This window comes from Scophthalmus maximus, chromosome 22 (assembly GCF_022379125.1).
Source record: "Scophthalmus maximus strain ysfricsl-2021 chromosome 22, ASM2237912v1, whole genome shotgun sequence".
NCBI lineage: Eukaryota > Metazoa > Chordata > Actinopteri > Pleuronectiformes > Scophthalmidae > Scophthalmus > Scophthalmus maximus.
The window spans coordinates 1,146,474-1,172,420 of NC_061536.1; the positions used below are offsets into that span (position 1 = coordinate 1,146,474).

A 25,947-nucleotide genomic window follows, 5' to 3' on the forward strand; every position below is an offset into this window, starting at 1 on the left:
CACAAAATGTACACACTCTTGACTAAACTGCAACAAGACAGCAGCGTTACCATGGCGCTACTCTGGTCAGTCATTAAGGACAGCTCGTTGAAATTCTGCTCATCCCTTCCCCCTCTCTCCCTCACTTTCCCTCTGTCCTCCCAGCCCTCTCCCCCTTTGCATGGCCAGGTTTGTTAATAGAATTATGTAAGTGCCAGAGAAGAGAGAGAAGAGCAATGTAGGGCACAAATGTAAAGAAAAGAGAGGGCCAAGAGTCTGCAAAAAAAACCAATTCATGTTTACATTGCACAGATAATCACTTATTATGCTCCTTTTTAAAACTGGGATAAAATGATTAGTAGCCCATTTGAACAGAACCCTCCCTGTCCCCTTCCCAACCACACACACACACACACACACACACTAAACCAAAGATGATTGCCAGGAAGCACTTAGCATCGCACTGACCTCAGTGTTTATTGTAAAGATGGAAAGGGGATTATAGAAAACATATAATAGGGGTGCAGATGGAAGGGAAAGATGGTGCGAAGTGTAGATGGATGGAGGAAGGCGGATACTTAAGTCATTTGTGAAGGCAGACTCATTAAGGGAAAGACCTTTGATTGACTGCATGTCCGGTGTTTCAAGGACAGGTTCTAGCCGGGAGAAGTGGATGAGGGGTGAGAGAGTGTGGAGAGGGTGTGGTTATGAGTAGGGATTGGTGGGTATGGGGTGGTGGTGGTGTGGGTGTAATGCAATAAGTGGGCTGTTTGATTCAATCCCATTCCACGTCAAACACGAGTTTCATTCTGCTTCATTTAGCTCAGCCGTGGCCATACTCAATGAATCCCACCTATACTGAAACAAGCTGCTACTTCCTGACTGGGGAGCACCTGCTTACATGTGTACACATGAGTAAGTGCCTAGAGGCGCCAATAGCATAAATATCTATCAATATCATGCAATAGGCCTAAAATGCTTGCACTGATTTCTGTGTGACACCCACAAACACATACTTACACATGCATGTACACGCACACACACATACAGGTAAATGCAGACACAGAGCTGCACCTGCCTTGGCTGGCCCATTAACCATGCTGAGGGGAAAGTCGGGGGCAGTGGAATGTCTCTTATTCCAACAATCAATCATACATTAGGGAGATAGCATATCCCACAAGCAAAACAGTCAGGGAGATGAAGAGGAGGAAATCACTGCCTAACATCAGGGGGTAGATGCATACTAGTCTGTGTAGGTTCTGGACTAACAATCTGTGTGCAGACAACTGTAGAAATATGAGCGCACCATATGTCACATCTGTAAAGCTGGGTGAATGCACGGTTCTGTCTTTAGAAATCAAAACTGCTGGGAAATCAAGTATTTAGACGAATTGGATGGAGTAAATTGATTTAGATTAGCCAGTAATTAATTGTTTTCATATCAACACATCAGTTTCATCTACAAGTATTTGGACCTGAAAATCTGGACATTTATTTAATGACACATAATAGAGACTTTCATGGTTCCCAGAGGCTGAACCCTACATATCTTTTGTGTTCCCCTGATATTTGCTGTGGTGCCTACAGTAGGTTTTTAGGTCACAAAGGATGAACTAAGATCACTTTGGTGATTTCTTCACATTTCCTGTAAGGCCAGGTCAAACATTTAATTTGTCCAGTACTTTTATGATTTAGTACAGATAACATAACATAACACGTTGGATTAGTTTTATAAGAACAATGAAGCAAAGAAAACTCACCTCAAGTTAACTTGGCCCACCTGAAATGTGCTGTGTTTTACAAAGAAGAGTGCAAATGAGCTTCAGATCCTCAGTGCTTTTGATCTGAAGAAAACAGGAAACCTGAAAACATAATTTGTGGTTTGGTAAGACATAGACCCTGAAGGACACAAAGGGAAAATATATATAAATGCCTAGTGGTGTCACGAGTGAGAAGGAAGCAGGACCCAAATGCAGAGGTGGCGAAAAAGGATATTTAATAATAAAATGAAAACCAAACCAAGGGTGTCCAAAACATGTAGCAAAAAGGTAGTTAAAACTAAAACACTTGAGCCAGGGGAAAAAGCACAGAAACAGACTCCTCCTGCTGAATGTCAGCAAGACCAAGGAGATTGTTGTTGACTTCCAGAGAGGCCAAACCCAACACCCGCCACTGACCATCGATGGTGCTGCGGTGGAGAGAGTGAGCAGCAGCAAATTCGTGGGGGTGCACATAAGTGAGGACCACTCCTGGACCACCAACACTGCATCACTGGCGAAGACAGCCCAGCGGCACCTCTACTTCCTGTGCAAACTCAAGCGAGCGAGTCAATCGTCCATGAAGAAAACAAATAGACTTAAACAGTAAACAAAAAGTCATGGGGCAGAATCATGACAAGTGGTTTAAAATGAGGATAAATAAAGTACTTCAGCGAATATTTATGGAAACATTAAGACAGCACAATTAAGACTCTAATTGGGGTGAGGTGGAAACCACAAACAGCAGCAGTCAGAGCTACCTGGCACAGACTCTTTAAGTTGCTGCAGCTCCACCGGGAGGATAAGACTATATCCTTCACAGTGATAATGCTCAGAACTGCCTTCCATTAAAGTCAATCGTTAAGAGGTTGAGTGGACCTATAGTAGACAATGCCAGAAAACCTGACTGCTTTCCCTTATCTTTTTATTTTTATATCTTTGGTTTACTCAGCTGTTTCTTTTATTTTGCCGTTGGGTACATATCAGCAGAAGCACTGCAGTCAGCACCACAAAAAATACAGTATTCATGTTTGCTTTCCTGTTTTATGTCATTTGTAAGTATTGAAAATACATGAATCTCCCCCCTTTTCAGTGAATAAAAAACTTGCCACTGCTGTCAGTGGCCTTCCACAAGGCAAATAAATACATGATTTGAAATCATAAAACTGCACTTAATGTCACAAACCAGATGCTTTTATCACATCGACGAGTAAACAAAATGTGTGTGATGGAGGTAAACAGGTTGAGCCCTGCTTATTGGAAAGCCAAGCTGCAGAGTCTGTTGCACATACAAAAAATGTGAGGACATTCGAAGAATGAATGGAATTTAAATATGGCAACAAGTTCATTAAGTTTAAAATATGGCTACTTCAGAAGTCACAAACTAGCCAAACCTGCCTCAATGGTTCTTTGGAAGTCATGGTTGTATGATCTTATGATTGTGTTAAAACATGTAAGATACAAAATAAATCTCATCTGCATATCATAAAGGAAGGAGTGATGCATGAAGAGGCAGAATATAGTAAGCAAACAGTAAGCATTTTATGCCATTCTGAGATCTGTGACCTTTATTTTAAGGGATTCATTATCATAATGACGGACTGAATGTGCTGATACACATTGGTGTGGAACTGGGGATTACTGGCATCCAGCGAGTGTCATGGGTCACTGACCTGTAAGGCAGTGAGTTATTGTAATTCTTGTTCATGTTTGTAATCTTGAGCTCATCTTCTTTAATAAAACACTCTTTATCATGACAATACCTACAGCTCTCCATGGAGCTAACATTTGACTTAAAAATAACGTGAATACCAAAATATGTCAATGACCATCTCAAGATAATACAATATTTCCGTTGTTATTCCATGAACACAGTGACATAAATAGAAAAAAAATAGAAAGTTAAGACTTAGTTCAACTTTAACTAATCTAACTTTTTATTATTATTATTATTGTTTTCCACCATTTAAGATGTGACTTGCAGTTTTCCTGCCTCTCATATCCACATGAAATTAGTTTTTTGTTTTTTTTACTTTTGCGGATTTTCTGAAAGTTCAGTAAACCCTTCTCTTTTAACATTTAAATTGGAACTCTGATTCCCACACTACTTGACATGTTTAACGTATTTCTCTGACTACAACTACATTCTGATACATACTGTTACCACAGTGTCCTAAAATCAGCACTTTAAAGCACGAGAAAGAGCCAAAAGACAATCTGGCAGCAAGTGGCCTTCAAAGGCTCTCAGGCTTAAAACAGCTTTCCGAAGGAAAAAAGCAAGTACACTGTTAATATTTAATCTTTACTGCAGTCAACCACTATGTGACAGTGCTGTTTGGACAGGTTTTCTTCTTCTTCTGCATATGAGGTCATGACGTGCCTTCCTCTGCTGCGATAGTATGATGTGGAATTCATCTGCATGCCCTGCAAAAAAAACAAAACAAAAAAAACATGCACCATATTTATTTTAAATATTTCATGACCCACTGAACACTAAGTATTCAGTGTGTGCAGTATGTATTTTTCTGTGTCACTGAGCACATGCTGTGATTCTTTTGGAGCCCGGTTATTAAAAGATACCACATGTATGAATTATGGATGGACTGTCAGGGGCTAAAAATTGGCAAGAACGGGAGTTTCTCTAAGGAACAAAGTGCACATATCTGGAAAGTTATGTTGTGCTCTTTATGCAGACAAAACCGTACATTGTCACAGTCTGAGCTCATTACTCTGCTATTAACATAACTTTATCTAACACGGTGAGACCAACAACCGGGACAGCAAAGCAGCAGAGTACACTGAAAAACAACTAAAATGTACACTTGTAACATTATCAAAAAATGTCTTCCAGTCTCTACACTCTCCCACTTTGTTTCACACACATGATCAGAAACATACTTGGGACTTAGGGCCATGGCCTTTAGCTTTTAGTGTTTGCGGTGCTTATTGGAGCGTGCTGTCTACGCCATGGCCCAGCTCTCAACAATGGCCTCAGCAAAGATCCCATTTAGTTAAGAGCCCATGAAAGACCTGTCCTGAGGCTAAACACAGAGTTGCAAAGAGGGAGGGACACCCTAAACAGAGAGGGGGAGAGAGATCAAGAGAGTCGGCAGAAGAAAAGTAGGCGAGAGGGAGATGAATTACTGGTAATATGTGGCTGATGCTTACTGGTTAAATTGTTGGTGAAACCCAAACCAGTCTTTGTTATCCAGTCATCTCCTTCATCCTCAAATTAAAGTATAACACTGTTCAGTATTAGTTACCGATCTGCACGATCACCCACAGCTCCAGTGTCCATCACCCACCCCCTTCGAAAGTCAACCTCTCTCCTCCCCACTAGACCAAGCAATCTCACTCTCATCTTGATCCCTCTTGGTATTGCCAGAAATGATGGAAATAACAGGAATTCTTCAGTGAGTGTAGCTCCCTAATGGTGATGGGTGTGGCATGGAATTGCTAAGTCATCTCCTAGAGGGCAAGATCAACCGATATCACCACTGTCACAGTAGGTTTCATTCATTGACACTCTATGCCCGGCTCGGGGTGATAGAGTACAACATAGCCTTGTATTTCATATGCCGTAAACACTATCAGGATCATGGCTGGCAAGGAGAGCGGTCAAAGGTACACTCCACTATCATGATGCAGGAACACTTTGATGAGCTCTGGAACTTTAATCCATTTCTCAGATGTTCCCTTCAATGACAGTAAGAATGGACATTTAAAGAATTTTAGAAGAACAAATAGACATTTTCTGAAGATAATTGTGACATTGAGCCAGTGTTAATTTCGTTAACAAAAACTGTGACGCAAAATGTTCGTCAACGACCTTTTTTTCATGACTAAGACAAGACGATGACGAGCTAAGAATAGATCTTGGATGATAAAAATTATGATGAAATGTACGTTTTGTTTTCGGGACGAAAATGTTTAGTCTGTTAAGATAAAATGATATTTGTCTCCGGTTCGCATCTAGTCCAGCTGTGGCGAAACCGCGTTTTACAGGCGACATGCGGCTCTCTGGCTGCTCCTGTGTGTGTGTGTTTAGCCCCGTTAGCAACCGTTAGTAGAGCAGCTCTCAGTCTGCAGCCTCACTCTGCTCACGTTCTACGTTCACACGCGGATAACAAACTGTTTTGGTGAATCTCGACCTGGACACAGAACCTGAACCGGAGACACAGTTGTTGTCATTGTTATGGTGAACACACTGTTGTAACGGTTTGACAACGTCTTAACGCCTTTACTGCTGCTGCTCCACAGCTGATCAGCTGATGATTCAACATCAACACTGAACGTAACATGTGTCCAGCACTGAGCTTTCTTGGTCCCTAAACAACACAGATGACACATGTAAGACTGAGAAGATGAACGGTTCTCGAGATATGACTGACTGACAGATAGATTTCTTTGAAGAAGGGAAAGACTAAGGAAATTAATTCAGATATTACATAAGTAAAAGTGTTCAGAGTGAAATGTTATTTTATGAATTTCAACCCTTGATACAACCTGTCACCAGGATTTCAATTTCCAATACTTGTATAAGCCTAATTAAATTTTTTTTCAAGAGAGAAAAAAAACATTTTGACTAAAAATCTACTAAAATGTCATGACTTTTCGACAACTAAAACATTTTCAGTTTTCGTCAACTAAAACCATGAAGGAAAAACATGACTAAAATGTGACTAAAACTAAAAAGCATTTTAGTCAAACGACTAAGACTAAGACTAAATCAAAAATAGCTGCCAAAATTAATACTGCTTTGAGCCAAGCGGCACTTCATTGTGCATATAATCTGGGATGCATGCGATGTACAAAAGAGGGATATTAAATCACAACAATGATCTCCTCTACAGACGCTTTTTCCACAAATGACAAATGTTCCAGGCAAATTTCAAGCTTTTCGTGTCACTGATCAGTCCCACTTTGCTTTGAACCACACATTGAAGCTACAAAGATGTTTTTCAAGGGTTATTTTTTACAAAAGTACTTTTTTAGTGCTTTTTTAAACTGATTGATTGTGCCATCAAACCAATCATTGATTTTTCCATGCCAATGCTGGAGTGACAATAGAAAACGCCTTTTATTCCTCCACAATGTACTGAGTTACTGCATCTACAATACTACCAGTCACTGCACATGTAATGCAAAAAATGCTGTTTTGTTAGAAGTGAAATTAAATAAGGGAGTTACTCTCAAGGGCTGCACGGTGGTGTAGTGGTTAGCGCTGTAGCCTCGAATCCATCCTACCAGAGCCTTTCTGTTTGGAGTTTGCATGTTCCCCCCATGTATGCGTGGGATCTCTCCAGGTACTCCGGCTTCCTCCCACAGTCCAAAAACATGCGGATTGGGGTAAGGTTAAATCGAGACTCTAAATTGACCATAGGTGTGAATGTGAGAGTGAATGGTTGTGTGTCTCTGTATGTTGCCCTGGGATATGTTGGCGAACTGTCCCGGTTGTACCCACCTCTCGCCCAATATCAGCTGGGATTGGCTCCACCCCCCCCCCCCCCCCGTGACCCTTAAATGGATAAAGCATTATTAATAATGAATGGATGAATGGATTTACTCTCAGTTAATGGTCATGACATTTTCAAAGGGGGCCAGAAAAGGTTTGCCTGCATTGATAATTGTTCACAGTCAATGGAGAAAATCAAAAATGTGTAAACAGGTACGATTAAGGCTGGAACACACAATTAGAAGTTAGCTTAAGCCCAGATGTAACAAAACTACTCTTTTCAAAGGTTTTTAGGATCAGCTAGGGCACTGCAGAGCAGCTCGCCCATCCAAGAGCAAAGTAGACTTAAACCATGTTTTTTTTTCTTTTCTTGGACCTGTTTGGCCTACAGTCAACCACGATCGATGGTGCAACAAAGTGTGGTCTGCTGTGGGCTTCAGTTGCTCTTAAATGTATGGGTATGGGGCTGGAGATATGGGATGAATTGAGCAGACAGAGAGATGAGATGGAGTGACCAAGGGAGATATATGAGAGGAAGGCCACATAGAGGTGATAGATGCCTGTGAAGAGGAGAGAGAGAGCAAAAGAATAGACAGACCAAGATGACCACAGAGAAGTTATACTGTAGGCGGTCAGGGGGGAGGCATACTCAGCTTGTGATCTGTCTCTGTCAGACGAAGGAAAGGTTTTCAGACGAAGGAGCTACAGGTAAGAATGGTTGTGTGTGTGGGTATGTGGAAATGCACCATTAACTATATGTTACACCGCATGTGGGTGATTTATAGCATGAATGGAATGGAACCTGGGCGCTTCATGATGAGCCAGACTGTGTGGAATCACCATCATGACAGCAGCCAGCCCTGCCTGCTCTGAAAAGGATGATGAGACAGACATTGACAGACACGATAAAGTCAAACCTTCGACATTATTTCATAACTTTATAAACAGATTATTCTTGTAAGTTTAATTTCTTACCTTTGATTTTATTTCATACCACAATTTTACAGCTATTTAATTTGATCACTTTTATTGAATATTTTAACTAAATCTAAGCATCACAACGTCGGTCTGTGAGTTGGTTTGTTGCCTTGGTTCAGACTAAAATATCTCAACAAATATTAAAAGGCTTGCCATCACTTTAAAAGTATCCAATCAATATAGTATAGCATTGTCAGACTCATTGTAACTATTTCCTGTTTTATTTTGAAATGAATCACCTTATGTGCCTCTAAGTTGTTTTGCTTCCTGTCCTTGTGTCTCTGTGATAAATTCATCTGCCTTTTTGTTCCCTTCACTGGGTTTCATGTTCATGTTCCTGACTTTTGATCTTGTTTCCTGCACAGATTCAATCAAGTTTGTCCACCTCTAGAGTCTGTAAACTTTTGTAAAAATGTATAATTATTATAAAATACTACGTCTATATTTTCTGTATTTTGGTTCATCCTGCCTGGGTTACTACAACCTAAACACTCATGATGAGCAGTTTAAAAGCACAGCATCTAAAACAATACAACCAGCGGACCACTGTGTAAATGTTGCCTTAATAGCATTAGCACAATGACAGTGCTAAAGCCTCACAGTAACTGGCATGGCTGTAGATTCAACTTATTTGCTTTTTTTTTTTATCCCTTCTTCATAAAGACAAGAACCAGTTACACTGTTTGTTATCCTCAGCTCTAAAATAAGATAGATTTTTTGTAGCTTAATACTGAACAAGTCCTTAAAAAGACATCTAAGATAATCAATAACCTCATGTGTGTCATGTCACCTTGTGTCTTTAAGTTAATTCCTTTAGGACCTGAATGTTAAACAAATAAGATTGTTTGATTTTATTCCAGAATCATTTTGACATATTAACTTATTTCCAGTGAGAGAGGAGTAAAAGTATTTTTAACTTAATTGATGACTAATGGAAGTAGTGAAGAGAGTCTGCGAATGAAATGGTTGAAGGGAGGTGAAACATGGAGAAATTGCATTTGATCAAGCTACAAACAACAGTTTGGTACAGGTTGCATGCGAGAGATAAAAGGGCAGCAGACTAGAGGATGTGAAGAGGAGGTGGCAGTAGGAGAGAGGAGGACGGAATGGTTGGGGGAGCCAGAGGGGAGTTTTGTACCAAGGAGTACCATCATAATTGTCACATTTGATCAGAGAGGAATTTCAGTTGGCTTCATGGACCACTGCTTTTTCCCAAGTTCCAATCCCACCAAGGATTCAGTGGGCTGCGCATTAGACGCGCGCACACACACACAGACATACATTTATGTTGGCATCCATGTATACAGCTGCACATGAACAAACACTAGAGTGTACAGTTAATTATGCTCATTCAATTATGGACATATTCGCATTTACTGGAAAAAAGGAAATAGAAGACATGGAAAGGAAGTTCCGTAGCAGTTCGGTAATGATTTATTCAGATGTTTTTGCGTTTGGATTTACAACAGAACAGCCCTGACGCAAGACAATCTTGATTTTGAAATATATCAGCAAGGATTCATAGAGAAGAGAGGATTACCTCTAAGTGATTCTCTGGAAAGTGTGAATGAATGTGAGGTAAGGTGAAAAAAGTGTTATTTTTGATTGAAGTTGGTACAATGGCAAACTTCAAAGCTATTACTGCAAACAGGGATCAGAAGAGGAGAGAATAAATCCTAAAGGCAAGTAATAAGTATGGACGTTGAAACAGTTGATGGCTCACACACTGCTTTGAGGTCCTGCAGGGAAAATGCTAGTTTGAAAAGTGCTGTGTGTTTAGCAGGCTGTCAAAGTGACTGTGATTGAATTGGGCTCACAGTTTTCCCTGATACTTGCTACGTGAACTAAGGTGAAGTGAAACTGCAGTGACGAGTTGTATGAGTTTAGCAGTGCTTTGGCCTGGCCTTACTTTCCCTGAATCACAGGAAGCAAACCGAACGTGCCATTGTTTAGGGTCCGTTTAGCCTCAACAATATTAATCAAACGGGGGCATTTCAATTTGACAACAAAGGTGGCAATTCAAAATTACAGAGCAGAGGGATAGAAAGTTACAGTTGTTTAGATCAGGGGCCCAGTAGTGGAATTGTGGTTAAAAAGATGGTTGGTATGTATCGAAATTTGGGTTGTCAAAATAATGTGTGAAATTATATAAATTATTATTAAAAAATGGGTTAGGGTCGGGGTTGAAATAATTTAATTTAATGCAGTGTAAATTTCGGACTCTACAATGTCCCTTGTACCTCATACACAATTAAGACAATTCTGCATGTATCTTGGACCTTTGGTGACACAGGTCTGTTGGTCTCATTGTTGTGCAACATTTGCAAGGAAAACTTTAAACATGAAACACACTTAAATAACAACAGAAGCATGATGCATGAACTGTGTAGTCAGCGTTGGATGCAGTGAGCAAAGTGTAGCACCACATACCTGATGTTTTTCCACTATCTAACTTTCCTCTCATGGCCAATATGGATATATTTTATTTATAAATATACTGGTTCCTCCTATAGTGTATCTGCAGGAATACCCCCTCCGGCCACAGCAGATGTCTGCTAATCAGGTCAAAGGGCCCCATTGACTTGTACTGATGTGTGTACATCATCCATGGTACTTACACCATTATGCAGCTGCATGGACAATACAAATCTTGACCTAGCTACTCCCTGAAGCATGGCCACCAAAGGTGCAGGTCATTCCCTGTGCTGTGAATTTTTTATCACTTCTACGGGTAATGTACATAACTGAACGTTCAACAAAAATAAATGACAAGACAGAGACGGCAAGTATTGTGAGATGAAACATGATGGCAGTCTTTCAGTCAGGTAATTTAGTTAAATAAGTGAGATCTTTGAAAAAGGTAATTTCATTGAAATCATGATTAGTGAGACTATGAAAAACTGATTTTCCCATGAATGCCGATGAATTCTCGACATTGTTTAACTTATTCACAGAATATTTTCTACTCATGGAAGACATCTGTAAAGCAGAGGCAAGATATGCAACGTTTGGGCAAAAGATTAATTCCTTGCATGCAGTGAAAGCCTTAGAAATGATATTCAATAGAGATTTTATATTTGTGTGTCGATGCCACAATGTTTGGAAGTATATGGGCCCCAAATCACCTTACATGTCTTTCTGAAACGTTGATGGAGCTATTAGTGTTGCTGAAACTCCTTCATTGAAGTCTCCATGGTGCAGAAATCACAACAATTGCCTTTAACATCCTAATTTAATTATGTGATTATTTGCACATCCCGCTCACTGTTTATTTTAAGCCTCTAGGTCAACATATTATAATCAGGCAGGATAACGAGTGTAGTCATTCATTTAAATAGAGCAATGGTACATAAAGTCACATGTTTCAGTGTGTCTTACAACAGTACCAGCAGCCTTAACTCTCCAACAGGAATTAACAATAAGAAAAATGGCATTATAATCATCCAATTGGGGTTTAATAGGCCCAATACTAAACTAATAAATTCAATATAAGAACTCAAGTCCAAGGAATTAATTCAGTGATCTGAGACCAATAAACTAGTCCCTAAGTACTACTCTTGCTGTCTTATTTGTTCATGTAAATCAAATCAAAAAACATTTATGACCTCTTATAGTAGGTTTACTAGACCAAATCCAGTACATTTTTTAAAAATTACACAGCAAATGGCAGTGTGCATGCGTGAAGCACCTGTAAACCTTCCTCATTGTACAGCACAGGGAAATATTTATTGTCCTGACAATGATTATTCTGTCTCTGCCGAGAATGTTGGAAACAGGCCATAGTATCAGGTAGTAAGTGAATTTAATAAGGTGAGTGAAGATTTTTTTTATCACGATAGATGACGAATTAGTTCTAATGCTTAAAAAATGAGTATGATTATCACAGTTGCTCGCACAGTGTCCCTTTTGATCTGCCTTGTGCTTTCAGTTTAACCAATTCTGGAGGCCACAAATTGCGATTCTCAGCAGAAATTCTTTCAAGCGAACCGCAGCACACTGTTCCCAGAAAGGCTCTAATAAGAGCTGTAGATTGTAGGAAAAATTATCATTGTGCTATTTTTTGTAGACCAGAAAAGTTTTCCTTGGAAAACAAATGATAAGGGGTGAAGGTATCACAGCACATAAGTTCTGTACTGACATTTTAGTCAGTATTGAACATATGTGTTGTGATACTTGTGTTGTGAATTAATTTTTATACAACTGTGTAGTACCATTAATTAGATGAAAAGAATGATCATCTTCCAATTAAAAAAGGAGTTGTCAGTAATGCAATCCATGCCACTAAAATCAATCAGCTGATGCAGCTCACATAGCCGTAAGAGGAGCGGCCGTGTGGGAAGAGGGGGTTACCACCACAGGGACAACGATCAATATGAGTGTTGAGTGGTGTTACAGTATAACTGTAGCTTAATGTAGCTGGGCGGTGAAATGGAGAGAAAGTACAAATTAAAGAGTAGGATCAGGAATCCATGAAGTTTAAATGCATCCTGTTTCACTTACATCCTGCTTTTCACCTTTCTCATCCTTTTATCACAACCATAATTGTGATCAAACAGGTAATCAGTCAAATGTTATTAAAAGAAACAGCATAAGTGAGTTGCAGTGCTAGAAAATGAAACGAGAAGTGAAATCCACGTCATTTAATTTATGATTTTCTGTCTTCTTGGGGAGAATCAATGATCTAAAATCTAAAAAAACTATCTGTAACATATAAAATTGCATAACTTCATTTTCTTTGCCATCGCATTGTATTGCATTCTGTCGCTTTGTTAAATCAAATGGTGTAGGAACGGAATTGTATTAGTAGTTGTTTCATATGCACATGACCATTCAGCTAGTACAGCTTAGTGGGTGTCACTGCTCACTTTGGGACAGAAAGACAGGGTTTGATTCCTGGTCAGGACTAAAATCCAGTGCTGGCAAGGTCCTTTATGCTGGCTGCCTACTGCTGATATGAGTCAGAAAAAAGTTGATGATTGTAAGGCGCTTTGGAAAAAATGAATGTAATGTAATGTATATCAAATCTGTGGCAATGCCTTGAGATATGTATTGCATCAGCCTCAATAATAATAATAATAATCTTCATCTCCGATGTAGAACACTATGTGCTGTCCTTGGTGCTGAAACATTGTAAAGCAAATGGCAGCCTGTTTTTGTTTGTTTGTTTTTCTAAAGCCAAGTTCAGCGACTTTCAAAGACATTGGATCTCTTTGCAGTTCAAACTGCATGACTTGCTGTCTTGTGATTGGGAGTCTTGCAGTCGTTGAGAGTTCATACATGACTGACTGGTGACATGGGGTCACATTACACAATTTCACCATGAGAAACCCCTGACTATGATGTGTGGTCTCCAAAAAACAAAAACTAAAGTTTCTGCTGCTCTATGTTGTCTAGCCTCCCCTTGCAGCTCATTTGCAGATTCCTTCCTGCATTTGCAGATCTGATACGCACACATGGATTGGCATACAGTTACACAACTCTCTCCACACACACACACACGCACATAGATAATATTACAACAATATTCTCCCAAATGAGTCGGAATAATCCGCCTTACTTAAGGTGTCATCCTGCTGACAGATGATGCCTGTTTTTTTTATCTCACCCAGTCCTGTGCTCTGGTTGGCAGTAGTTGTTGCCGATTCATTATTTAGTCTACTAAAAATCTAGTCAGTGTCCAAGTGAGGTCACACATAGAATGCTGCTTTGTCTCCAATCAGGGGCTCTTGTCCGCGAGTGCCAAAATTTGTCAGTGAGTGGTAAATCGGACTAAAAATCTTGTAGTGAGAACTGGGCAAGAACAAGCTTGTCTGATGCAGCGAGTTTAACCATATGTTTTCTTCAACATAGGCCTGCCTATCTCAGTAAGTCACATTTTTATCGTTAGTATAGGATACGGTATATCTAAGGCCAAAAGATGCATGGGTCAGTAGCCTTGTTAGCATATTTTAGTTTGAAGTCAGTTAGCATTAGTTAGTAAGTGTAACATAACCTAAACATAACCATCTATGTGTGTTTTTTTTACTTGTTCACAACAATATGTTTCACTTTTAGGTCAACAAGAACCTTTAAATAAGGTGCAAATAATGTCTTCATTATCACTTTAACAAGATAGTGGAAATTTGGTGGCACATTGTAATTGGCCCCAACACTAGCAGTACTGACAATCTCTCATCTTGTCAGGGAGTCTTATCTGATAGTTTAAAAAAAAGAGGCTCCTGACCCCACACAGTTGTCCTTTGAAAGTTAGGTGACTATAGTTATAACAATTGAGATCTTGGGCCAAGATAAGGTTGTTCCTTTAATTTACAGTTCTAGAAAAGGTCATCCATGCTTTTATCTACTCCAGACTGAGCTACTGCAACACCCTTTATTCTGATATCAGCAGGCAGAACATAACAACTGATACGAAAGTCTGCTGCCTGGCTTTAAACACCAAGACTTGCTGCCCTTGGTGTTTAGAGAATTGATGTTTAGATTTTGCTACTGGTTTTTACAGCCAGTGTGCTAAACTTGCCTTTTATATTTGTGATCTAATAACGTCCTATGAGCCTGAGATGTGGACTGAACATTGACTGTATATGAAATTGGACAAAGTCACTGTGAAAGCCAATGCAGAAGTCCCTTAACCTGTATTCTCTTGAATGTGCAGCAAAGGGTGAGTGAACATATTTCTGAGGAGTTTACAGTATCAATCACAAGTTTCAACTCTTCTTTAATAAAGCAAGATTAATACAGCATCTTTTTGTAAAATAGATGATAAAGCACGTTGTGTATTGGGGCGTGGATACAGCGTGATTGTTATGGTAATTCACTGTATCCATTTTCCTCACAGGGCGTTTCCGTGTCTGAATCTGAATCAACGCTTAACCTTTCAATGTCGGCATATTCAGCGCTAGAATTCTCAGGGTCTGCATCGTCACCACCAGAACTGTCAGTTAATTCATATTTTTCATGGGAACAGGCAAAATCTGGCTCTTCCTGGAAGTCAGTTGTAAAAGCACTGTTTGAATAATCAAAATAATAGGCTACAGAGTCTGACTCTACATAATTCTGACTGGAGTCATAGGGGGCCAATTCAGAGATGCTGTGATAGCTGGATCACAAAGCTTGGACTCAAGTGCTCAACTCAGGATTCAAGGTCAAAAAGAGAGTCTTGAACAACATGCAGGTCCATACACGGTAAAAACAGAGCAAGGGGAACCACTCGAAATGGGCTGAGTCAAAAGACTGTAAAAAAATTCACAGTTAAAGATAATGTGCTTGCAACTGAACACAAAGATGAAGTGAGAATGAATTGATTGGACCAGGTGAAATACATTAGGGCAGGAGAGACAATAGGTGCGGTCGAATTGTCAAATTTGCTTAGGAAGTTTGCTAAATCTTGAAGTGACCCGGAAGTATTTCATCGGCAGCCATGATAAGAGCTGTTCAGATTATCTTAATGCGTAGGAAAGGTGCTTCAATGCTATCCTTTCCTATCTCCTTCAGCATAAGCTACATTGGACTTTCCTACACAAAAGGAAAGGAGAAATAGACGCCCCACAATTCATTGCAGCAGCAATATTTAACGTGACGCGCCATGCACAAACATAAACGATTAAATCTGAAGTAGACGAAGAAGAAGAAAAAGAAGATTATGAATTTGACCCATAAGAGACGCATGTCATCTGTAAGTTACTGTTACATATGAATCATTTATATCTGATGTCACATGGTGGTAAAACACAAAATGCTGTTTTTTGTAGTCCATCTTTGGAAATGTGTAGTTTCAACCTTGGCAGACACACATCAATAACATCCGCCGTTGCATAATGACGTAGTATAGTGAAAGGAAACACACAATGGCAGGAAGTAGAGATCTGAAAAAAATAAATAAAACAGGAAACTGAATTTTCTGAATAAAGAAAACACAACTTTCTGAGCCACCAGCAGACATGACATATGCTCTTATTCTAGTTCCTGTCTTTTTGTAGTTTCTGTCAGAACTCGTGCTGCAGCATTTTGGATTAACTGGAGGCTTTTCACAGACTTATCGGGGCATCCTAACAGTAATGAATTACAGTAGTCTACATGTAATGTAGTCCAGTCTCGAAGTTACAAAATCATGGACTAGTTGTTCAGCATCCTTTTGAGATAGGATATTTCTGATTCTCTTAATATTGCGCAGGTGAAAGAAGGCTGTCCTAGAGACTTGTTTTATGTGTGAGCCAAAGGACATGTCCTGGTCAAAGATAACTCCAAGGTTCCTCACAGTAGAGCTGGAGGCCAAAGTTATGCCACCAATGGTAATTTTGCTCAGATAGGGTTTATCTGAGGTGTTAAGGGCCAAGTACAATTACCTCAGTTTAGTCTGAATTTAGGGGAAAAAAAGGTTTTTAAGACAATCCTGAAGTGTATAAACTCTGTAATACTTCACTGCTCATCTTTGTGGGAGTGGGTTTTTTTGTTTTCTCTTTCCCTCTTTATCTACCTATCTCTCTAGCAGTGGAGGATCACCTGGATTTCCAACCATCCTCTTAGGAGGCGGTGGAGCCTGATTAGTTTCATCTGGCTTTATAAATACATAAAGCTGGGTTCCATCTGCATACAATGGAAATGTATGTGGTGCTTTCTGATCACTTTGCCTATAAGAAGCATATATAAAGTGAAAAGTATTGAGCCCAGAACCTTGTGGAGGTCCATGACTAACTTTTGTATGAATGGAACATATGTTAATAACATTAAAGGGATAGTTCAGGGATTTTTAAGTGGGGTCGTTTGAGTTACTTATACATAGTTAATATGTTACCTTATGGACATGGTGATCAGCGATGTCATTTAAGGAGTTTGTAGGGGAAACGGAAGTAGCGTAGGTCACAGCCCCACTGTTGCAGAGGGGACCACCGAAAAACGTCTTTTTCACCACATTTTAAATACTTACCTAAAAAAAACATATGCAAAGGGGTTTTAGAAAGCTATTGAAATAAAGTGTATGAATAGAAATAAAATGTTGCCTCACTATTTTCTTGCAGTACCTGCAGGTTTTGTGGTTTAATATCTTGGCTTTGACAGGCTGTAACCTGGCAGACACAGTCCTTTGATGGCTTCTATTTTTTTTGTAAAGTCTGCCGCTGTGTTCAATGAGCACGATGGTGAGCAATTTTCAAATGTGAGTTGGTAAACTTATACTGTCCACTTTTGTCTTCAGAGATACAGACTCAATTTTCACAGTGTTCTTCTATATTTCTCTGCACTGGCACACTGCAAACGCGGCACCTATATGTTGACTGGTGGTGAAAGAAAAAGACATCAATGTGTATAGCTATAAAAGCTTTCATCCTCTTTGACTTATATTAGGTCATAGTCTACATCAATCAAAGAATAATGCTAATTTAACAAGTTTTTATTGTATCCGATAATGGATGACAGTTAGAAGACTGAAAAATGGATGATGGATGAATATATGGATTGCTGGTAATCTGTCTGCTCTAGAAGAGCTACACAGCTTTAGCCCCTCCTGCACCTCCGAACCTTCAAAAGAAGTACTTGAGCTGACTAATGTCCTACCACTTTTACTCATACATATGCAAATAGTTGCAGCAAGGTGCTCCAGAATCTAATCACATCACCTCATGTATATGATGCCTGATATATGTAAGAAATCTGATACCAAAGCCAGTGTAACAGCACAAAATATACCCTCTCCCTAGGCTATACCCAGAGTTAGATGGGCTTAACCACCCCTGAAGGTTCTGTTTTGAACTCAGTGGTCTGGCTAAACTATCTAAATTGAAATAATTAAATTAATGATTTTTATTTCTCATGTTGGTTGACACAACCTTACAAACTAAAAAACACAATTTTAATCACGTAAATGCTGTTGCCAACTAATCAAGTGCAGACTACAATAAAGCATGAGATAGCAAAACTGATCCAGATCATGCTGAGGATGCTTTCGGTCAGCACTGGTGTAGAAGTTCAAAATCTGATTGTACAGGTACAGATTTGTTTGGAGAAAGTAAAAAAAATGTATGAACGGAATGATGACAAACAAAATTAAAGAGCACCAGTTAAAAATACATAACCTCAGTCTACCCCCCGACGACCTCACACTTAGCCTGACCGGATGACCTGACATTACACCTTACAGAGAGATAATACTTTCTCTATCTTGTCTTTTCTGAACATAGAATTTATTAACACATTGTGAAATTCATAAAATCCATCATATAAATTCATAGTGTTACAAACGTTGAATTAAATTAACTTAAAAACGAACTAAACTCAGTAATTTTCAGATTTACTTTAAATTTCTTAGCAATTTTTATTTAATAATTTCTTTTAGATTTGCTATCTCGTTTTTGAACCTCTCTGTTTAAACTCAATTATTGCTGCCTCAAATTCTCCTCCCCCCATTTTTAATCTCCTATAAATAAATTTTTTCAATGCCTATGACACTTACCTTTAATTCATTTTGGGTCATTGTTTTTGGGTATGAATTACCTTCTTGCAATAAAATACTTTTGAATTATCTGGAGGGTTTCTGCAAAACTTTCGAATTCATCCTCCAAATCAATATAAATTGAAGGCTGAATATTTTTCATTGCCCTTTGGGCTTAACTGTTTACTGTGTCGACAATTCCTATGACTGACATCAATAAAGTAGTCTAGTACGTATGAACTGACGCCAAAAATTGAAATGCGTCTTGTTTTAGCTTATTGTAAGAAGAACTCGCATGCTGACGTCACAACATGGGATCGCAGCGTAGGTAGAAAGAGCGGCAAGGGGAGGAGGGGGGATCTCCGTGGACGCGCGTGACGGATCCCCGGCGGAGGGCAGCGAGGGCGCGCATCACTGTCCTCCGCTTGTGAAGCGACTGCAGGGGAGCCAGATACCCGACTGTGAGCCGCTGCCTGTGGATACCTATCCCAAATGCCAGAGCAGGCGAGAACCACAGACACATTTCACCCGCTGGCAGTCAACGGAGTAATTGTTTTTCGTAATGTTTGCCTCCCCCCGCCCTCTCGCGCTCTCTATTTCAATCTCTGCTTCAAATGAGGAGCTTCCTTGGACTTGGACCGGGCATCAGTAGGGAAGAAGCCCGCTATCCCACTCTGCTCCTTGCTGCTGCGGCGCTGCTGCCTGTGAGCGCGTCCTCTCGCTACTTTGGAATATACTGTGTGCCTATATGCGCCAAACCATGGAGATTATATGACGTGGATTTATTTTTCTAAACAAAACTGGACATCTACAATAAGGACGTCCCTCTTGTTTTATCTGATTTCCATTGCCTTTTTTTGCGTTCTTCTGTTCTCTCGTTTGATCTAGAAGGCGACTTTATGATTTCATTTCCTTAGCGAATTTTTTTTTTTCTATTTGTCTATTCATTTATTTATTTTCTACACTTTTTTATATCATATTTTCTGGTCCGTTTCGGAGGCGCAAGTGGGATGCCTCACAGAGAACATTTGTGGGGAGAAGATTCTGCTCAGCAGCGAGACTGAATGAATGATAGTCTCCCTCTCCATCTGAGACGTGCCATGGATGGGAAACTTAATTTTTTCCACGGAACCGATCGGGGAATAGCCGTCGCATCAAATAACTAGGCTACTGCTAACAGTGATCAGGTAACGTTATATCCATTAACCTCAGCATGAAAGAAGAACATGAAAATCACTGAACTGTCTCTTTGCGTCATGCACTCCAGATTGCCATGCAGCCCTGTCGCTCAGATATTCATTTATTGAATTATTTGTATCCAGAGATCAGTATATAAGTACGGGCGCATATATTCTCAGATTGATAGAGGCACTGGACAGTCATATTCCTCCAGCCCTCGCTGTTTCGCGAGGAGTCAAGTACATCAGCAGTTTTCCGCGGGGATGTGTGATCTGTGAACCTGAACGGAAGTGCCGGTCACAGAAAAAAAGAAAAAAAGATCTCCAAATTCCTTTCAGCAGTGGAATTTCAGCCCATTCGTTGAGCGCAGGTGGACAGCGGCAGCCTCCCGAATGCTGAAATCTTCAGTGGGAAACACAGGGAGCTGTATGATTCGCCCCCGAAGCCGCTGGCAGACCAGTAACTTTGCGCAGTGGCCAAAAGAAACCGCTTCACACGCGCGCGCGCGGCACGTTGTGCGCAAATAGCCTGCATGGACACTTTAATTCCACCGTCCATACTGGCATGCCTTTCGCAACGCATTCATATGCTCACGTCCGCCCCCCCTATCCCAAATGCCATTTTGAGTTTAGAATAACATGATCAACAACATGAATTAACAGGGTGGTTGGGAATGATTCCTGGCAGGAGGATATCTGCTCCGTGGCATGGTTCACGTAAAGCATTAGGCTATAGAGCTGATACCGATCTCTCTCTTTCTCTCCCCCCCCCCCCCCCCCCACTGTGCGCCTGGATGAGTGGGTGCCTTCTCTTGGTGAATGCTAAAGAGCCAGGATGTACCAGAGACGCCAGTGAGCGTGCACTTGGGGTTGAAAGGGGGCTGCTTGACTTACATCCGTACTGGCATCTCACCACGCAACAGAAAGCCCTTTGAAAGCTGCCCGATCACGCACTAAGGTCCAATTTATTATTATTGGGCGCCTCCCTCTGTGTGCGTGCGTCTGCCGCAGTGCCGCTTCCTGTTGCCGTACGTCCTCCAAGTCTATTGCCGGTTATTTTCGGAAAATGAGTATGCCGGGTTTTATTGAGTCTGGGGAAACGGCTCCTCAGACGCTCGCCTCGTCTCCCCACAGCAGCGAGCAGGTGGCTCTGGTGACGCTGAGGGGGAATGACAACCGGGACGCGGAGACAGAGTGCCAAGGAGCCTCCGAGCAACGCGCGCGCGCGCGTGTTTGTGTGCGTGTGAGCGTTTGTGTGTGCATCCTTCTATACCCATCTGTTGAGCACGCAGTGTTCGCGGTCTCTCCGAACGCACCTGAAAAAAACAAACTCCCATCGCTACAATCAAATCCCCTTAAAAAATGTAATGTCTCAAACACGACACCTCGGTGATTGTATTCCCACAGCAGCCAGCTGTGACACGTTGAACAATTCCCTACAATATTCTATATATCCCAGCTCTGAGTACAGCTAAACTGGACAGCAGCAGCATGGGTACAGCCTATAGGCTATTTAACAGTGACACTGATTCATGAGCTGCGACTGTTTCCTTGGTTGGATTTGGATTAGCAGGTCAGAGTAAGCCTCTATTATTAATCATATTCTGACAGGGAAGCTCAGTAATCATGTAATATATTTTTAAGAAACAAACTCATAACAAAACAATACACTACGACCACAGGACAGAGTTAGAATAATATTAAACTGATGTTCCATTGTGAGAGCTCTCTGTACTGCCTCCCTGCCTGCACCCTGAGCAGTGAATAACCATACCCTTTCCCCGCCTCTTTTCTTTTTTAAATTTATTTAAACATGAGGAATAACCTTGTTTGGTTAATTCCTCGGGGCCGTTGTCGGAACCAATGGAGCCAGCAGGGCCATATCCCCTTTTAGCAGAGACGGGACACCAAACGGATAATGGCTCATGAGTTGGACGTGAGAGGAGGCAACTTCTTGACCTTGCTGGGTTAAGGGGAAAGGGTGGTCAGGTGGTGGACGTTCCCCAGCAAGCCAAAACTTTCTAGTCTGCTTACATCCATGCAGTGGATCTGTATAATGTTCATCCTGAGAGCATGCATGTGAAGCAGTGACTAATGAGAATAGAGAACACTAGTTGTCGATGCTGCCCTGGTTGGATTTCTTAAATGTGGCAGATACAGTCTGCTATAACAAGGAAAGTGGACCCAAGTATACTGAAAACTCACTAACAAATAATGAAACCAGAAAACCTGCTGCCAGAATGGGTAACCAAAAACCAGCTGGACTGCTATACACAAAATCATTATAGTATGTGGCAGAAGTGACTGGAGTGGAGGGAATATGATGTTGGCATCAGGCTGATCAGTCAAAGCAAAAAATATTGTCTTTCAGTCCCCACCAATGGGATTGCTGTGTGCTGGGGCAAATGTCAAAACCTCCCCAGTTTCAGCACCATGAAACTGTCCACAGGGACAATTGGTTGCGGTGCTACCTCAGAGTTTTATGTTGGCAAAATGGGGAAGCTTTATACAGTATATTGCCTGAAGCTACAGTAGAAGCGCTGACATCATGTCATGACACTGATTTTTTAGGTGTAATTCATTGTAATTAATCATGTTGTGTAATTAATGTGGGGACAAGTTGGAGAAAGAGGTACGTGAAACTCTAGATACCTTATGGCAGTGTTTCTCTTCAAGACATCTCACTCTCTTTCAGTGTGTGTGTGCTAATTATAATCGCAAATCAAATCTCAATCGCAATATCTGTTAGAAAAATCGCAATTAGATATTTTCCCCAAATCGATCAGCCCTATTGTCATAGGAAGTCCACTGCTCTCTGTCAGCTAACTTCATACATTCTTCATTATCTCTTCTCGCTGGGTGCGCTTGTTTATGTCAACTTGCTGGAGACTAAATAAAAGTTTCCCTGCATTTCTCTGTTATTTAGTAGTTTAATTCAAATAATATTCAATTATTAAGTGACCTGGATAATGGATATTGGGGCGCTGGCCCAAAAAAGATTGAGAACCACTGCCTTATGGGAATCAGGTACTCTATATATATATATATATATATATATATATATATATATATATATATTATAGGTTATGGCATTGGTCCATTTTGGAAAAGCAGAGCAGGAAGGTTAAATGGGACAGAGAAATGAGGCTGCAAGTAATGACTGAGCTATCATTGAATGATCATCTGCGCAGCTTCTGGAAATGCAACTGAAATGAAAGTGTGACACATATCTGCCGAAGACGTATGAAACCCACCCAGCGCTGTGGCAGTTTTATAAGGCCTGTAAATGTGATACTAATAACATCTTCCATATCCGCCCACGAGTCATGCACTAATGCTGGTAATGCTAAATCTTTCTCCCCTTCTCTCCCTCTGTCACTCTCACAAACACACACACACACACACGCGCCCGCACCAACTCTACACACACAAACCTCTATCCCACCTCTCTCTTCACATCTCACGTTCACTCAAGCAAGTCTGATGGGCAAATGTGCAAGAGCGAACATACAATACGCAAAGTGATGGTGGCACGACAAGCTGTGTGCAAGTGTGTGCATGTGTGTGCGTGTGCGTGCGCGCACACATGTATGCTGTTTGAATGTGCATATGGACCAGGGGCTGGGTGACAGCTCGGTCTTGCCTGGATCACTGCACTCTGGCTGGACCATTGTTCCTCTATCTTCCTCTAACACCCACACTCCCCCCATCCTCCCATTACACACAAACACACGTTCTCCGCTTTACTGGCCCTCCCCTAACAAGCTATTCCATTTCTATCTCTGCCCCTTTTGTTCATCTAACCCAATGATTATTTTCATCGGAGCTCTCTAACTGTGAGTGGTCTGCACTTGTAAAACCCAGGTGGGGTTATTACATTATTTTAAGCTGGCCATGCCCATCTTCTTCTGTGAGTGGGGTTGGTTAAGTAACAATCACCAACAACACGTCTGAGGACTTTTTATTCTCACAGCTCGACACTGCTGTCAAATCTCTGCACATCAGTCTCCGCCAGTCCAGGCCACCACTTAGCAAGGGAGTGAGGGCAGAACAGTTAAAAACACACTAAAGAAATGTTTGGGTTCAGGTGTGGGTCAGATAGATGAATACATAGGTTTAAGCGATGAATTTACAGGTTTTGTAAAATAAAGATATTGTCAGGGCAAGTATCAACTTTCCTCCTCTCTTTTACTCAGCATTATGTATTGTTCCCTCCTACTTCATATGCTCTGCCATGCTTCATTCGGAGTCGCAGATGCCTCTGTCACTGGGGCGGCATGCTTTTGGCACGGCCGCGGGTGACTGTGTCAATATTTGCAATGAGTGCCATTTTAGTTTGGGGTGCTCTATAAGCATGACTGGGCTCGGGCAAGGCTAAGGCTAAAAGAAAATCAACAGGAAACAAAAAGCCCCGGCCCTATAGGCTCACTCCACAATTAATTAAGCCTTTTGGCAAGCAAAGTGAAAGGATGAGCCTTCTTGAGAATAGATAGGTTGTGGTTTCAGGAGGATGAGGGGGGAGAAAACAAAACAAATTAATTGCCTTGACTCGCAGGAATAATTCACATCTCTGATTAATATTGATTGCAGAAACTGCCACAATACAACCATAGAGAACAGTTAATTCGATGAGTCTTTATGTTAATAACTGTGCAAAGCTGAACAAGGTGTCTTTGCTTGGCAGTGACTGCACAATTTGAGGTTTATATTTAGTGTATGTCGATCTGTTTGTTGGTGTGTTGGTGGGTCTGATTCTGCCTGTCAAAGGTTTTTTTAAGGGAGACATTTCAGACTAAACACCAATGAATAGGGGACAGCTTGTACATGTCCTCATTTGGGAATAGGTCGATTTTTGGGTGTGTGGTTAAGGTTAGGGTAAGTCACCAGGAAATGAATGTAAAGTAAGTTTTGGTTACAATCGTAGTTGTGATGGTTAACGTTGGGGGAAAGGGGCTGGGGAGGGTATTTTATTTGTGTCCTCACAAAGATGGAAGTACAAATGTATGTGTTTGAGCGCACACTCTTGTTTGGGGACTGACTGTGTCCCAGCAGTAACATTTGCCTTTTATGTCATGCTTCTCTTAATGTGTGGCCCTTGGGGATGGAAACTGCGACTTTATGGTGCAGCACGGGAAAGCCCACGAGGATCGTCTGAGCCAACATGTTTTCATGATTGCTATTTCTTGTGTTGCTTCTCAGCAACTTACTGGACAAATCATATCTCTTTCATTCTCATCCCATCTCTGTCTCGCTCTCTCCCTCCGTTGCTATTGTTTGTCTCACTATTCTTGTCTTTGCCATATCCCTGCCATGCAAACACAGTGAAACATTCCTATCAATTTCTTTCATCCGTATCCACATAGACACACACACATGAAAAACAAACTTGCAGCTCAGGCACAAGCAGGTGGCCAGTTCCACTGCACAACTCTGTGATCAGAAGGCGTAGACTCATCTGCTTTAGCTCATTGGCCCCGTCATCAGCAAAGCGCCCTGCTGTGACACCCGTCGGCCTCCATTAGAGCTCCAGATAAAGGAGGGCGCTCCGTGTTTGCAGGCCAACAAGTGGAATGCTGTGCTCTGTCGAGGCAGATGGAAGGAGCCCGGACTCCTTTGTGCTGTGATCTAGTGAGATCTGATGTGTGAATGAGTGAGATCTGTCCACTGTTGCAAGTTTGGTCTTGGAAAATTTGGCATCTTGTGCATCCAAGTGCTTTTACTTGGAGAGTTGTGAAGTTCCCAAGTGGAACATGAATGAGGCATTAAAGCGATTACTCCTTTAATTTATTTATAATCAACATTTTGCATTTGTGTCACAAAAGTACAGCATTAGTCTATCAGTTTTAGGAATACTAGACTTTGCTGAATATCTCCTATCTTTTGGTAACGTACATTCACAATAAGGGAATATCTTGACTTTCCTTTTCTCATCCAACAGTTTTCTGCGTAAAGATCACATTCCTCTGAGTCCTGACAAGTCTTGACATATTTACATTTTCCTTTGGTAAAAAAAGCGAGAATGAGAAGGAAATTGTCTTGAGTAAGGGCTTTGACAACTCTTCAGGCTGCTGCTGTAAATGAAACGTGTTCAAGTTTCATGTTTCATTAGTCCTGTGTGAGTCCGTGTGCTATATGTGCGTGTTTGTTGATGTTCTTTGACACATGCAATTATCCTTG

The 25,947-nt window shown here is 40.9% G+C and overlaps 1 protein-coding gene across 11 annotated transcripts in view; it reads left to right on the forward strand.

The window, feature by feature from the left end:
- Nucleotides 1–19,029: 19,029 nt before the first annotated feature.
- The window catches only part of adgrb2 (adhesion G protein-coupled receptor B2), a 222,167-nt gene continuing 215,249 nt past the window's right edge, over nucleotides 19,030–25,947 (forward strand). For all 11 annotated transcript variants that reach the window (XR_007030318.1, XM_047330051.1, XM_047330049.1 and 8 more), the window contains exon 1: nucleotides 19,030–19,779. The gene's annotated coding sequence lies outside the window, so the exon portion shown is untranslated. The remainder of the gene's footprint in view (nucleotides 19,780–25,947) is intronic.